The following is a 13,553-nucleotide window of genomic DNA, read 5'->3' as shown; positions in this document are numbered from 1 at the left end:
TGTGTAGTCATATCACCTCCTCCGCCTTGGAGTATTGTTACGGACCATCTCACACGGGCGTGTACACTTCCTGCGATTCTGGGAGTAATGGCATTCCCTTCTTCCGTGAATATTAGGAGCAAAATCACCAGGTGGATGCACAGCCAGTGCTATATTGGGAGTAACGTCATACTCCACCCCCTGGAGATTATATTCGGGTCAATATCACCGTCTGGGTGTACACCTAGTGCGATATTGAACGTAACATCATGCTTTCTCCCTCCCTGGACATTAGGAGCAATATCAGCGGTGGGTGTACACCCACTGAGGTATTAGGCGTAATAGTAGTAGGAATTATTCCTCATTGATTCTTAACATAAATATGAATAACCGATATTGATATTAATATTAAAAAATATTGGCTAATAATTTTCAGATTATTAATATTAATATTAATTATTAGGAGCTAGTATTACTGTTTTCTAACGAATAAGATCAATATCAGCTATTAATATCAGGCGTCATTAATCATTAATATTAATCATTTATTGTTATCGTTAGTATAACTATTGAATATTCATTATCCTTGTTATCGGTATTGATTTAAAAATTATATTATCAATCATTAATATTGATAATTATTAGTGTCAATTAATAATTGAGATGATTAATTGCGGTAAGTCACATTGCGCCCTTCCACCCCTTCCTCGGCAGCTCGTGTACGACCCAAAACGGGGGTACAAATGCCCCTGAGAGAGCAGCGGTATACTGGGATAGATGAGGATGGTCACGTGGCGGGGAGGCGTGTTTTTGGATACCAGCCCTTCACCTCCGTCGACCTTCTCAACTGGAAAAACAATACACCGCCCTATAGCGAAAAGCCGCCAGCCCTAATTGATTTGCTCCAAACTGTTATCCAGACCCACAACCACACCTGGGCTGATTGGCACCAGTTGCTCATGTTCCTCTTTAACAGCGAAGAAAGGCGGAGAGTCCTCCAAGCAGCAACTAAGTGGCTAGAGGAGCATGCACCTGCTGATTATCAAAACCCCAAAGAGTATGGAAGGACCCAGTTGCCAGGAACCGACCCCCAGTTGGACCCACATGAAAGAGAGAATATGCAAAGGCTAAACCGAGACGGGGAAGCTCTCTTGGAAGGATTAATGAGGGGAGCTCAGAAGGCCACAAACGTTAACAAGGTCTCTGAGGTCATTCAGGGAAAAGAAGAAAGTCCGGCACAATTCTACCAGAGACTGTGTGAGGCCTATGCTATGTATACTCCCTTTCATCCCGATAGCCCTGAAAATCAGCGCATGATTCACATGGCTTTAGTCCGTCAAAGCGCAGAAGACATGAGAAGAAAACTGCAGAAACACGCTGGACTTGCGGGGATGAACACATCACAATTACTAGAAATAGCTAGCCAGGTGTTTGTAAACAGGGATGCAGTAAGCCGTCAGGAAAACGGCGAAGAGAATGGAGGTCAGGCCCGGCGAAACACCGACCTGTTTGCTAGCTGCAGCAATCACAGGGGCCCCCACAAAGAGGCAAGGGAAGGGGGGCCCTGGGAAAGGAACTCAGCTTGGCTGTCAGAGTTTGCAGCGTAACCAGTGTGCTGATGGTAAAGAAATAGGACGGTGGAAGAACAAATGCCCTCAACTCAAAAGAAAACAAGATGACTCAGAGCAGGAGGCCCCGGACAAGGAGGAAGGGGCCCTGCTCAACCCGGCAGGAGGGTTCTTGGACTGAGGGAGACCGGGCTCAAGTGTCCCCAAAGAGCCACTGGTCAGAATGACAGTCGGGGGTGGAGACATTGACTTTCTTGGAGATAGCGGTGCTGAACATTCGCTAGTAACCGCCCCGGTCGCCCCCTTATCCAAAAAGACTATTGACGTCATCGGAGCCACGGGGGTTTCAGCAAAGCAAGCTGTAGGCTTGCCTCGGACTTGTACTGTAGGAGGACATAAAGTCATTCATCAGTTATGGTACATGCCTGACTGTCCCTTGACCTTTTGGGGAAGGGACTTGCTCAGCAAGCTGAGAGCCACGATCTCTCTGACAGAGCACGGCTCTTTGCTGCTAAAGTTACCCGGAACGGGAGTCATTGTGACCCTTATGGTCCCCCGAGAGGAGGAATGGAGACTTTTCTGAACTGAGCCGGGCCAAGAGAGAAGGCCAGCTCTGGCTAAGCGGTGGCCAAGAGTACGGGCAGAAGACAACCCTCCGGGATTGGCCAGTTAAGACTGGGGCCCAGCGGGTTAGGCAAAAACAGGACCCGGTCTCCAGAGAAGCTCTTCAAGGTATCCAGGTCCGTCTCAAGCACCTAAGAACTGTTGCAATTCTTGTTCCTTGTCAGTCTCCATGGAACACTCCCCTCCTGCCTGTTCCCAAGCCACGGACCAAGGACTACCGGCCGGTACAGGATTTGCGCTTGCTTCATCAAGCTACACTGACTTGACATCCAACAGTACCTAACCCGTCCACATTGTTGGGGTTGCTGCCAGCTGAGGACAGCTGCTTCACCTGCTTGGACCTGAAAGATGCTTTCTTTCCTATCAGATTAGCCCCTGAGAGGCAGAGGCTGTTTGCCTTTCAGTGGGAAGATCCGGAGTCAGGTGTCACTACTCAGTACACTTGGACCGGGCTTCCCCAAGGGTTCAAGAACTCCCCCACCACCTTCGGGGAGGCGTTGGCTCGAGACCTCCAGAAGTTTCCCACCAGAGACCTAGGCTGTGTGTTGCTCCAGTAGGTTGATGACCTTCTGCTGGGACACCCCACGGCAGTCGGGTGTGCCAAGGGAACAGATGCCCTACACCGGCACCTGGAGGACTGTGGGTATAAGATGTCCAAGAAGAAAGCTCAGATCTGCCGACAGCAGGTACGTGACTTGGGATTTACTATCTGACAGGGCTCGGAACGCAGCCCGGGATCAGAAAGAAAGCAGGTCATTTGCAATCTAGTGGAGCCCAAGAGCAGAAAGCAGGTGAGACAATTCTTAGGAGCTGTGGGGTTTTGTAGACTGTGGATCCCAAACTTTGCAGTATTAGCCAAGCCTTTGTATGAGGTCCCAAAGGGGGCGGGGACCGGGAACCTTTGGAATGCAGATCCCAACAACAGCAAGTCTTTCATGAGTTAAAGGAAAAACTTCTGGCAGCCCTAGCCCTGGGGCTACTCGATCTGACAAAGCCTTTTCCATTCTATGCATCAGAGAGAGAAAAGATGGCAGCTGGACTTTGAACCCAAACGGTTGGGCTCCGGCCAAGGCCGGCGGCCTACCTCTCTAAACAACTAGACGGGTCTACTAAAGGATGGCCCCCTGTTTGAGGGCCTTGGCAGCAACTGCCCTGCTAGAACAAGAAGCAAATAAGCTGACTCTTGGGCAAAACCTGAACATAAAGGGCCCCCATGCTGTGGTGACTTTCATGAACGCTAAAGGACATCGTCGGCTACCGAATGCCAGACTCACCAAGTACCAAACTTGGCTCTGTGAAAATCCTCGTATAACCATTGAAGTTTGTAACACCCTACACCCGCCACCTTGCTCCCGGTATCAGAGAGCCCTGTCGAGCCTGATTGTGTGGAAGTCTTGGACTCAGTCGACTCTGGCAGACCTGACCTCCGGGACCGGACTTGGGCATCAGTAGACTGGGAACTATACGTGGATGGGAGCAGCTTCTTCAACCCCCAAGGAGAGAGAGGTGCAGGGTATGCAGTGGTAACCCTGGACACTCTTGTTGAAGCCAGATCGTTGCCCCAGGCCACTTCAGCCCAGAAAGCTGAACTCATTGCTTTAATTCGGGCCTTAGGACTCAGTGAGGGTGAGACTGTAAACATTTACACTGATTCTCGGTGTCTTTTTAACCCTTCGAGTGCATGGAGCGTGATAGAAAGAAAAGGGCCTATTGAACTCTGAGGGAAAAGACAGAAAATATCAACAAGAAACCTTGCAATGATTAGAAGCAGTATGGAAACCCCACAAGGTGGCAGTTAGGCATTGCAGAGGACACCAGCGAGCTTCCACCTCGGTGGGTTTGGGGAATTCCCGCGCTGACTCAGAGGCTCGAAAAGCAGCATCTGCCCCCTTCTGGGCATCAGTGCTCCCTCAAGTACCTGATCTTGGACCTACTTCTTCTAAAAAAGAAAAGGACATTCTCCAGGTAGAGGGAAGGACAAGTGATGGAGGAAGGATGGATTCGGTTACCAGATGGGAGCGTAGCTGTGCCACAGCTGCTAGGAGTTGCAGTTGTACTGGCTGTGCAAGAAACCACCCATCGAGGTCAGGAGTCACTGGAAGAGTTGTTAGGCCGGTATTTCTACATCTCGCCTTTGGCAGCCCTTGCCAAAACGGTGAGGCAGCGGTGTGTTACCTGCCGACAGCATGATGCGAGGCAAGGTCCAGCCGTTCCGCCCGGCATACGAGCTTATGGAGCAGCCCCCTTTGAAGATCTCCAGGTAGACTTCACAGAGATGCCAAAGTGTGGAGGTAACAAGTATTTACTAGTTCTTGGGCGTGCGTACCTACTCTGGGTGGGTGGCGGCCTATCCAACACCAACTGAGAAAGCTCGTGAAGTAACCCGTGTGCTTCTTCGAGATCTGATACCTAGATTTCGACTGCCCTTACGGATCGGCTCAGATAAACGGGCCTGCGTTTTAGGCTCCCTTGGTACAGAAGACGGCAAAGGTATTGGGGATCCCACGGAAACTGCATGGCGCCTCCCGGCCTCAGAGTCCCAGAAAGGTGGAGCAGATGAATCGGACTATCAAAAATAATACTATTGTCTTCCCCGCGAGATATTTAAAACAACACCACAAGGGGCGTCAAACCACCTGCTAAATTTGAGGGAATATTATCCTCTCCCCCACTCCCCCGGCCCCGGATATTAGAGACAATAACACAGGCGTAACGTACACCCACTACTTGATTGGGAATAATATCATCCTCTCCCTTCTCGGATATTAGGAACAATATCACACTGTGCGTGTAGTACTGTCGTGAAATTCAATGGAATGTCATCCTTCGCCTCCCTGGATATGATGAACAATATCACAGGGGATGTACAGCTTCTGAGATATTGGGAGTGATATCATCCTCTCCCCTCTGGAAGTTAGGGACAATATCACAGGGGTAGTGTACACCCTCTGGCATGTTGGCACTAATATCATCCTCCCGCCCACTGGATATTAAAAACCATATCACAAGGGGCGTGTACAGACACTTCGATATTGGTATTAATACCATCCTCTCCCTCTTTGGATATTCGGTGCCGTATTTCAGGTGGGGTATACGCCACCTGCAATATTGGAAGTAATATGATTTTCTCCCCCCGTGGATATCAGAAACGATATCACAGGGGGTGGCGAACAACCCCTGCGATACTTGGAGTGATATCATCGTCTCCCCTCACGATGATTAAGAACAATATCGTAGGGGTGGGGGGTGTACACCCCCTTTCATATTTGATACCATCCTCTTCCCCCCTGGATATTAGGAACAATATCAGGAAGGGACGTAGAGACCCTGCGACCTTTGCTGTCATACAATTGTCTCTCCCCTAGATATTAGGAAAAATGTCACTGGGGATGTGAACAGCCCTGCGATATTGAGAATAGTATCATCCTCTCCCCCCTTGCATATTGGGAACAACATCACAGGTGGGGTGTACTGCCTCTGCGATATTGGGGGTAAAATTTTCCTCTCTTCCCCTGGACATCAGGAAGGGTATCAGAGGGGAAGGGTGTGCATTCCCTGCCATATTCAACGTAACTTCATCCTCTCCCTCCCAGGGTATTCAGAACAATAGGACAGGAGGGGTGTACGCCAACTGCGATATTGAGAGTCGTATCATCCTCTTTCGCTCTGGATCTTAGGAACAATATCACAGGGTTGTGTACACCCCCTGCGATATTGGGAGTACTATCATCCTCTCTCCCTGTGGATATTAGGAAGAGTATCACAGGGCTGTGTAAACCCCCTGCGGTACTGGGAGTAATATCATCCTCTCTCCCTCTGAATAGAGGAAGATTTTCACAGGGGTGTGTACACCCCCTGCGATATTGGGAGTAATGTCATCCTCCCCAAACCTGGATGTTAGCAACGAGATCACAGAGGGGGTGTACACACCCTGCGACATTGGAAGGAATATGATCGTCTCCCCACCTGGATACTGGGAAAGAAAGATATCACAGCGCGGGTATACGTTCCCTACGCTGTTGGCAGTAATCTCATTCTTTTCCTGTCTGGATATGAGGAAGCATATCACAGGGGAGCTGTACAATTACTTCGATATTGGGAGTAATATCATCCTCTATTTTCCTGGATATTGGGCACAAAAACACAAAAGGGTGTACAACCCCTGCGATCTTGGGAGTAATAGCATACTCTCCTTCCCTGGATGTTAGAAAACAGTATCATCAGGGCTCAACACCCCCCGCGATAATGGGAGTCATATTTACTCTTTCACAGGCCATTTGGAACAATACAACAGGGGGTGTTTACAAACAGGGGTGGTGTACACCCCTGTGATATTGGGAGTAACATCATTCTCCCCACCTCCGGATATTAAGAACAATATCCCGGCGGGAGGTGGTACACCCCCAGTGATATTGCGAATAATGTCATCCTCTCCTTCCCTGGATATTAGGAACAATATCACAGGGGGGTGTACACCTTCTGTGATACTGGAAGCAATATCATCCTCTCCCCCGCTGGATATTAGAAAAAAATATCACTCACGGTGTACACCCGCTGTGATATTAGGAAGAATATTACAGGGTGTACACCCACTCTGACTTTAAGAGAAATAGCTCCCTCAAGTGTCCCAAACAATATCACAGGGTATACAATGATATTTCCCTAGGATATTACAAATACTATCACAGGGTGTACACCCACTGTGATAACACGAGTAATAATACATCCCAAGGATACTACCAAGAATATCACAAGGCTGTACACCCACTATGACATCGGGAGTGATATCTCCCTAGGATACTACGAACACCATCAGAGAATGTACACACATGGTGCGCACGCACGGTGATATTAGGAGTACTATCAACGCAGGACATAGTCAATAAGACCACAGGGAGTACATACCTGATGTACACCCACGGCGATGTTATGAGAACTACCTCCCTAGGATAATACGAATAACATCACAGAGTGGACACACATGGTATACACCCACCGTGGCACTAGGACTAATAACTTTCTGAGATATTACCAGTAGCATCACACAACAGAAACACATGGTGTACACCCACTGTAACCTTAGGTGTAATTTCTCCCTACGATATTACGAGTAACATCTCAGTGCATACACACATGGTGAACACCCACTGTGACATTAAGGGTAATATCCCCCTAGGATATTACCAATAACATCACCGGGTGTCCACCCATGGTGTACATGCTCTGTGATGTTAGGGATAATAACTCCCTAGGATATTATGAATAATACCGCAGGGTGTACAGAAACTCTGATATTAGAGGTAATATCTCTCTAGGATATTATGAATAATATCACAGGGTGTACCCCCACTGTGATACTGGGAGCAATATCTCTCTAGGATACTACGAATCATATCAGAATGTACACCCACTGTGATCATAGGAGAAATATCTCTCTGTGATATTACGAATTAGATCACAGAGTGTACACACATGGTGTACATCCACTTTGATATTAGGAGTAATCTCTTCCTAGGACATTACAAATAACATCACAGAGTGTACACCCACTGTAATATTAGGAATCGTATCTCCCTAGGTGATTACAAGTAATATCACAGGGTGTACACCCACTGTGGTATTACGAGTAATATCTTCCTAGGGTATTATGAAGAATTTCACAGTCTCTACACACATAATGTACACTCACTGTGATATTAGGAGTAACATCTACCTAGTAGATAACAAATAACATCGCAGGGTGTACCCCCACTTTGATATTAGCTGTAATATTCCTCTAAGTTGTTACAAATAAGATCACAGGGTGTAGAAACATGGTGTACACTCACTGTGATACCAGGAGTCGTATCTCTGTAATATATTATGAATAATATCACAGGTTGTACACCCACTGTATTATTAGGAGTCATATCTCTGTAGGACATTACAATTAATATCACACGGTGTACAGCCACCCTGATATTAGGAGCAATATCTTTCTAGGATATTACAGATAATATCACAGGGTGTACGCCCACTCTGCTGTCAGGAGCAATATCTCCCTAGGATATCAAAAATCCTATCACGGGGTGTCCAATCTCTGCCTTCCAGGTTCGAAGGGATTCTCCTGCTTCAGCCTCCCGAGTAGCTAGGTTTACGCGCCACCACACCCGGCTAATTTTTTTTTATTTTCACTGGAGACGGGGTTTCACCACGTGGGCCAGGCTGTTCTGGAAGTCCTGACCTCAGGTGATCCATCAGCCTCGGCCGCCCAAAGTGCTGGGATTACAGGTGTGAGGCATGGTGCTGAGCCAAGAGTTATATATTCAATTCATTTGGAAACACAGCTCCCATATTTGAGTGTGCGTGTACTTTTATGAAGAAATGATGTCAGAAAACCTAAGGATGATAATAACTATGAAAAGTAACAGGCACGTGAAAAGGTCCTCCGATTGAGAACTATAAGCTTCGATTTCGGTTTTAGATAATGGGGTCCTAGCTCTTGTGTCGTCCTTTTACATATTCTACATCACAGGAACTTGCAGCACGGTGTCAGAATAAAATAGAGTGTATTTCACGGCTTCTTAATTTCTTTCAATTAGATGAGATCTTTTTCTTAAAGAGAGAAGGACATTTTCATTGCATTGTATTTTTTCTGAAAAGAGTAGGCCGTATTTTACTGAGATCACGGATTTGTTATATATGACGTTTTGGTCTTCTAATATTCTTCAGTGGATTTTCTCTAAAGTGGTATGTACAGAAAGACTTGTATAGCAAAAAAGTAAACCACGTAATAATTCTGAGATTTTTGGAATTGTCACAGCTGAGAAACATTGCTGGCGGTGTATGGTCCCCAAGTGTGAAAGTGTTCCTTGTGAATTGCTTGCATCCAGCATTAAGGGCTGGTTTTTCTCTTTTATTTTTCCAATCCTCTTTCCTTCTCAAGGTGTCCAAGACACACAGAGCCACGGAATCTCACAGGTGTCTGAGAATTCCTCCTCCTGGGACTCTCAGAGGATCCAGAACTGCAGCCCGTCCTCGCTTTGCTCTCCCTGTCCCTGTCCACGTATCTGGTCACGGTGCTGAGGAACCTGCTCAGCATCCTGGCTGTCAGCTCTGACTCCCCCCTCCACACCCCCATGTACTTCTTCCTCTCCAACCTGTGCTGGGCTGACATGGGTTTCACCTCGGCCACGGTTCCCAAGATGATTGTGGACATGCAGTCACATAGCAGAGTCATCTCTCATGCGGGCTGCCTGACACAGATGTCTTTCTTGGTCCTTTTTGCATGTATAGAAGACATGCTTCTGCCTGTGATGGCCTATGACTGCTTTGTAGCCATCTGTCGCCCTCTGCACTACCCAGTCATCGTGAATCCTCACCTCTGTGTCTTCTTCGTTTTGGTGTCCTTTTTCCTTAGCCTGTTGGATTGCCAGCTGCCCAGTTGGATTGTGTTACAATTCACCATCATCAAGAATGTGGAAATCTCTCATTTTGTCTGTGACCCCTCTCAACTTCTCAAACTTGCCTGTTCTGACAGCGTCATCGATAGCATATTCATAGATTTCGGTAGTACTATGTTGGGTTTTCTTGTCGTTTCGGGGATCCTTTTGTCTTACTATAAAATTGTCCCCTCCATTCTAAGGATTTCATCGTCAGATGGGAAGTAGGAAGCCTTCTCCACCTGCGGCTCTCACCTAGCAGTTGTTTGCTGATTTGACGGAACAGGCATTGGCATGTACCTGACTTCAGCTGTGTCACCACCCCCCAGGAATGGTGTGGTGGCATCAGTGATGTACGCTGTGCTCACCCCCATGCTGAACCTTTTCATCTACAGCCTGAGAAACAGGGACATACAAAGTGCCCTGCGGAGGCTGCGCAGCAGAACAGTCGAATCTCATGATCTGTTCCATCCTTTTTCTTGTGTGGGTGAGAAAGGGCAACCACATTCAATCTCTACATCTGCAAATCCTGCCCCTTAGTCACATTATTTTTGTGGCTTGATGGCTTTTATTCCTTTCCGCATTTCCTTTGTGAATATTGCTTTCTTCGTTATGCCTTTAACTGGAATGGGTGAGTATTCTGGGATCCTTTGTTTAGCAGAAACCTCATGACAGAATCCTCTATACCTAGGCGGCCCCTTTTAGTTTCTGAGCAATAACCCGGTCATCCAGGTGGAATCACCACCATCTTTTTATATACACGAAGTCCTCACTTCATTTTGGAATTCCCTGAAAACTGACTTTATGGAAACAATGTACAGGAGGTCCTCCAACACCATTGGTTATTCAAAGTTGTGTAGTTATACTGTTGATGAAAAATAAGTGGTTTCACTATACATAATTTTGCTTCGAGGTGAAGTTTCCAAGAGACTTTCAAAGATGTTAAGTGAGGACATACTGTACATCAAATTCATATCCTCTTCCACAGTTTATGTGGAATTTCTTCATAAACTGCTTCTAGAGAATCTATTTAGGCAGGTTATGTGTAGAGATAAATGTCGCCGTTCCTCAATCTTGGCTTTGAGTCAAATCACCTGGGGAGCTAACACATGATGAGGCCTGGGTCTCAACACCTAACATTCGGATTTCCTTGCACCTGTGTGAGTACGCGGATTTTTGTTTTTTTTTCTTTTAAAGCACCAGAGGTGGTTCCAATGACGAAGTTTTTAGAGGCATCAAGCTCCAATGAGTAAGAACAGAAATTAATTATAATTTCTTCAAATATTATCTTCAAATGCATTGTCCATCAACACCACACAAATGTTTATTATGCTGTTTTTTCTTACCATTTCGCATTTTCGCATTTTCTATTTCTTTCTTTTCGTTTTTTTTTTTTTTTTTTTTTTTTTGAGTCAGAGTTTCACCCTTGTTGCCCAGGCTGGAGTTCAATGGCACGGTCTGGCTCACTGCAACCTCTGCCTCCCGTATTCAAGCAATTCTCCTGCCTCAGCCTTCCAAGTAGCTGGGATTACAGGCATGCGCTACCATGCCTGGCTAATTTTTTTTTTTTTTTTTTTTTGTATTGTTAGTAGAGACAGTGTTTCTCCATTTTGGTCAGGCTGGTCTTGAACTCCCCACCACAGGTGATCCACCCGCTTCCGCCTCCCAAAGTGCTGGGATTACAGGCATGAGCGACTGCGCCCAGCCACCGCTTAGCATTTACATTTCACATTTGTTGAAGTTATAGATGTATACACACATTGATTGCTGCTTTGTTATACACTTGCGTATACATAAGATGGGAAATAGAAAAGAATAAAATGGGCACAGTATCCCTGAAGTTTCACATTCCTGCTATTTTAAAAATATTTGCTCTTAGAAATTTGTTTCAATTAAGAAACTGTGGCATACACACCCAATGAAGTATTATTCAGCCTAAAAAGGAAGAAAATCCTCTCCGCTGCGGACAAAATGGGTGAGATTGCAGGTCTGTATATTAAATGAAATAAGCCAGGCAGAGGATGACAAATATTTCGTGTCCTCACCTCTATGTAGGAAGAAAAAAGGAAACCTTGGCCAGATGTGGTGGCTCAAGCCTGTAATCCCAGCGCTGTGGGAGGCCGAGTCGCACGGATCACTTCAGTCCAGGAATTTGAGACCAGCCTGGCCAACATGGTGAAACCCCGTCTCTATAGAAAACAGAAACAATTTGCCAGGCGTGGTGATGGGTGTCTGTAGTCTCAGCTACTCGGAGGACTGAGGCCCAAGAAGCGCTTGAACTCGGGAGGCGGAGGTTGCAGTGAGCCCGGACTGTGCCTGTGTACTCCAACCTGGGCAACAGAAAGAGACTCCATCCCACACACACCTACACACAAAAGGAATCTCAGGAAGGTGGAAAGTATAAAGGTGGTTAGCAGATGCTAGGAAGAAAAGCGGTGGGATGGGGAATGAAGACAAGTGGATAATTGGGTCCCAAAATACAGAAAGATGGAATGAGTGAGTTCTAGTGTTTGATAGTACAGTATGAACATTTTAGTTCACAAGAATTGCTTGCATATTTCCAGATGCTTTGGTAAGAAGCTTCCTAACTTTCTCATTATGCTGGTTTTTAAGCTCTTCTCTTTCTGCTCTTGATATCATGCTGGTTTTTTGTTTTTTGTTTTTTGTTTTGAGATGGAATTTCGCTCTTGTTGCCCAGGCTGGAGTGTCATGGTGCAATCTTGGCTCACCGCAACCTCTGCCTCCTGCGTTCAAGCGATTCTCCTGCCTCCAACTCCCGAGTAGCTGGGATTACAGGCATGCGCCAGCTGCCCAGCTAATGTTGTATTTCTGGTAGAGATGGGGGTTTCTCGCTGTCGCTCAGGCTGGTCTTCAACTCCTGACCTCCGGTGATCCGCCCGCCTCGGCCTCCCAAACTGCTGGGATTACAGGCGTGAGCGACCGCGCCCAGCCCATGCTGTATCCTTATCTGTTGTCGGTTGTTGTTCGTTTGTTTTTGAGCCCAGAAATAACTTCTCACCTATAGGTTCAAATGATTTTTAACATGAGTACTAAGAAAGCTCATTGCTGGAAAAGCAGCCTTTTCAAGAAATGGTGTCGGAGAAACTTGATTTCCACATGCAGAAGAATGAAGGTGGACCCCGTGTCACACCAGGTGCAAAAATTAACACAAACTGGATCAAAGACCTAACCCCAAGGGCTAAAAGTATCATATGCCTAAAAGAAATCATTGGCCACACTTTCATGACATCAGATTGGGCAATGCTCTCTGGGATATGACACCAAAAGCATAGGCAACAAAAGAAAATTAGATTCCTTGGATTACATCTAAATGACAGACACTTTTGTGCAGCGAAAAACACTGTGAACTGAGTGAAAAGATAACCCGTGGATTAGGAAAAATATTTGCAAATCATATATCTCAAAAGAGGCTGATATCCATCATATATAAAGAACAGCTAGAACTAAACAACAAGAAACCCAAAGCATTCCATCAACAATGGTCAGAAGACTCGAGTAGACGTGTCCCTAAAGAAGATATAGCAATGGCCAATAAGCATCTAAAATGATGTTCAAAATCACTAACCATAGGGAAGCGCAAATCAAACAAAGAATGAGATACCACACATTAGGATGGATACGATCAACAAACAAGCATTGGTGAGACTAGAAGGAAATAGGAATGCTCCAATACGATCGGAGGGAATGTAAAACCGTGAAGGAACGGGGAAAGTAGTATGGCGTGCACTGGAAAAATTAGAAACAGTATGCTCAGATGTTCCCGCAGTTGCATTTGTGGGTACCTACCAAAAAGAACTAGAAGCCAGGAGTGGAAGACAGATTTGTACACACACGCTCATAGCAGCATTATTCGCAACAGCCAAAATGTGGAAGCAACCCAAGGGTTCGTGGACAGATGAATGAAAAAGCGCACTGCAGTTCCTTCATACAATGGAAGACT

The 13,553-nt window shown here is 46.2% G+C and overlaps 1 pseudogene; it reads left to right on the top strand.

Moving 5' to 3' along the window:
• The first annotated feature begins 609 nt into the window (after nt 1-609).
• LOC129053939 (olfactory receptor 7E24-like) lies at nt 610-10,933 on the top strand (annotated as a pseudogene).
• The last annotated feature ends 2,620 nt before the right edge of the window (nt 10,934-13,553 follow it).

Source organism: Pongo abelii (genome assembly GCF_028885655.2).
Source record: "Pongo abelii isolate AG06213 chromosome 18 unlocalized genomic scaffold, NHGRI_mPonAbe1-v2.0_pri chr18_hap1_hsa16_random_utig4-1074, whole genome shotgun sequence".
Taxonomy (NCBI): Eukaryota; Metazoa; Chordata; class Mammalia; order Primates; family Hominidae; genus Pongo; species Pongo abelii.
This window is presented reverse-complemented; position numbering and strand designations above follow the sequence as displayed.